This window comes from Pipistrellus hanaki (genome assembly GCF_964339955.1).
Source record: "Pipistrellus hanaki genome assembly, chromosome: 13".
Taxonomy (NCBI): domain Eukaryota; kingdom Metazoa; phylum Chordata; class Mammalia; order Chiroptera; family Vespertilionidae; genus Pipistrellus; species Pipistrellus hanaki.
The window spans coordinates 27,235,355-27,239,125 of NC_140515.1; positions in this window are offsets into that span (position 1 = coordinate 27,235,355).

Genomic DNA, 3,771 nt, shown 5'->3' on the forward strand with positions numbered 1-3,771 from the left:
ACAGTGATCTGTACGGACACCCCCGTCTTCAGCTCTGGTGGCATGTGGAAAGCACCTTACAGTTAGGAGCAGGGTATTCACAGGGCTCTGAGCAACAGAGGGCAGGTGCTATAGGGCACTGGCTACCCAGACATACTTGCATTTCTAGACTCGGGCTTCTGGAGACATTCATTGAGAATCTCATTAAAGCGGCAGACCTCCCTTTAGCAAGCAGTAAAGACATACACATATATGATTAATTATGTGTATTAATTATATGTAGTAATTCCAGGGGTTCTTGGGCACCACAATGCCTTTCCATGAATCCCCATGGAATTTGGCCTGACATTCTAAAAGATGAATATGATTAAAAAAATCCAAACCGTACACAAAGTCACCTGGTGGGAGGGAAGCTGTTTAACCACTGGGAACTTAGTCTCTCATGTCTTCTCCCCAAAGGCAAACTCCGTTACTAACTTATTACTCGTTCCAGAGATGGTTTAAAAAAACCTTTCTATCTTGTTAGTGGACTTCCTTAGTCACTGTGTGTTTATGTGCTGTTGAGTTGGCTCTGCCTCCTGGCAATTCTACGAATGAGTGATGTTCACAATGTCCTGCCCTCAGCAGCCCTGCTTGGTTCTTGTAGACTCATGTCTGTGGCTCCTTTTCGTGACTCATTCCATCTCACATTTGGCCTTCCTCTCTTCCTGCTGCTTTCTACTTTTCTCAACATTGTTTTTCCCAAGGAACACTGGTTTTCATGGGTAGTCCAGGGTATTCCTACAGCTTTCCTCCAAAATCATACTTCGAATTAACTCCTTTGTTTTCTTCCTTATTTGCCGTCTTCACTGTCTGACTTTTGCATCCATACATGCTAACTGGAAATACAAGGGCGGGGATGATCTTAGCTTTGGTTTCGAATGACACATCTTAGCTCCTGGTGACCTTTCCTAAGTCTCCCATTCCTGAACTTTTGAGTCTCAGCATTCTCTTCATTTCTTGGCTGCAGTCTCCATTTGAATTGATGACTGAACTCAGATAAGCATTAGTCATTAGGGAAATGTAAAAAAACAAACACAATGAGATACCACTTCACACTTAGGATGGCCATAATAAAAACAGACAGACAAACAAACAAACAAATAAATAAATAAAACAGACAGACAATAAAGTATTGATAAGAATGTGGAGAGCCCTGACCAGTTTGGCTCAGTGGATAGAGTGTCGGCCTGCGGACTGAAGGATACCCGGTTCGATTCTGGTCAAGGGCATGTACCTGGGTTGCGGGCACATCACCAGTAGGGGGTGTGCAAGAGGCGGCTGGTCGATGTTTCTCTCTCATCGACGTTTCTGGCTCTCTCTCTCTCTCCCTTCCTCTCTGTAAAAAATCAATAAAATATATTTTTTAAAAATGTTTAAAAATTTTTTAAATGATAAAAAAAAAAAAAGAATGTGGAGGAATTAGAACCCTCATACTTTGGTGCTGGAATTGTAAAATGGTGAGCTGCTTTCCCCCACATTCTCAGCTGCAAAATGTTAAACATAGTTTCCATATGACGCAGCAATTCCACTGGTAGATAGCTACCTAAAAGGAATAAAAACATATGCTCATACAAAAGCTGAACATATGTTTTTGTGCACCAGTATTCACAGCAATATTCAGAATAGCAGAAAGTAGAAACAACCCAAATGTTCATCAACAGATGAATTGATAAATGAATGTGCTATATCCATGCATTGGAAGATTATTAATAAAATTTATTTTATTAAAAGTTATCCATGAAAAAGAATGAAGTACTGATACATGCTACAACATGGATGAACCTTGAAATGATTTTGCTAAGTAAAATATATTATTCCATTTTTATGAACTGTCCAGAATAGGCAAATCTACAGAGACAGAAACTAGGAGTGCAGTTGGGGAAGGTTGAGAAGGGAAGTAGTAATGGTCACAAGATTTGGAGGTGATGAAACTCTTGTAAAAGTAGATTATAGTTATGGTTGCACAACTATCCTAAAAAATATGTTAAAAACCCCTACCAAACTATATATAGGTGAACTTTATGGTATGTAAATTATATCTCAATAAAATTGTTAGAAACACACAAATACACAATGATCAATTTTAGGCATTAAAAAAAATCTTTGAGGTTCCACTCTCTTTTTAAATTATTTTTTGCTTTATACAGGTTATTTCATTCACACTGCTCTGGATCCTATGTTTTTTCATGTCATTTTTTGGCCATTCTTTCTCAACAGTACATTTGGGTCACTTCATTTTTTTTTGTCCGATAGTCCATTGTATGGATAGTCTGCACTTTATATAACTAGCTTTGCTTGCTGCATACTGAGGTGGTTTTCATTCTTTTTTTTAAAAAAATATATATTTTATTGATTTTTTGCAGAGAGGAAGAGAGAGGAATAGAGAGTTAGAAACATCGATGAGAAAGAATCATCAATCAGCTGCCTCTTGCACACTCCCTACTGGGGATATGCCTGCAACTAAGGTACATACCCTTGACCAGAATTGAACCCGGCACCCTTCAGTCCGCAGGCTGATGCTCTATCCACTGAACCAAACCGGTTTCCGGTGATTTTCATTCTTGCACTACAAATACTCATGCCTTCGTACCAATTTAAATGTCCAACAGTGACCCATGGGGTAGCATTTCCCCACATTCTTAGTTGCAAAGAATCTTATGCTTTTAAAAAATATGTATTTATTGACTGGAGAGAAAGAGAGAAACTGAGACATGGATTTGTTGTACCCTTTAGTCATGCATTCATTGGTTGACTCTTGTATGTGACCTGACTGGGGATTGAATAAACAACCTTGGTATATCCAGACGAAGCTCTAACCAGCCAGGGCAATATTATGCTTTTTAATCACTGCCAATCTAATGGGAAAACAATTTTATTTGTACTTTTTAAATGACAAGTAGATCTATTAAAAATATTTTGTTAGAGAGGCTTTTGTAATTTATGTTCATTCCTTTGTCCATTTTTAAAAAATATATATATTTTATTGATTTTTTACAGAGAGAAAGAGAGAGGGATAGAGAGTTAGAAACATCGATGAAAGAGAAACATCAATTAGCTGCCTCTTGCACACTCCCCATTGGAGAAGTGCCCTCAACCAAGGTACATGCCATTGACGGGAATCGAACCTAGGATCCTTCAAGTCCGCAGGCCAGTTTCGGCCCTTTGTCCATTTTAATATGAATTCTCTTATTGCTATAGTTTTTACATAATAAGGCCTTCAGACCTTTGTCACGTTTCCAACTATTTTTTTTTGTCTTTCGACTTTGGTATTTTTTGCCAAGCGGATATTTTACATTTGCGTGGTCTCATTTCCCCCCTTGGTTTCTAACGTCTGGTTCTGCTACTTTCTGGGTGGGTCCCTAGGTCTCTCTGAGCCCGTTTGCTGCGCTGTACGTGGATGGGGTGATGATGATGATGTAGGTTTTGTGAGCGTATCCGGACCGGAAAGAGTCGGGCGCCCGCGGGGAGCGGCTCTCCGGAATCCCGGTCCGCGGCCGCCCCCTACCTCCCGAGAGGGCGGCCCCAGGCACCGCGCCGCCCCGCTTCAACTTCGCGGTCCTCTGAGCCACGTGAGTGGCTCCGCCCCACCTCGCTTTCGACCAATGGACGAGTCTTATAAGGCGCAGGGTCCCGCCTTCCAGCCTCTTGACCAACAGGCGAGCTCCGTCTTGCTCGGAGTCCCGCCCCTCGCGGATGGGAGCAATAGGCGCCCTCAGAGCGGCGCAGGCCCCGCCCCGCCGCACGCCGGGC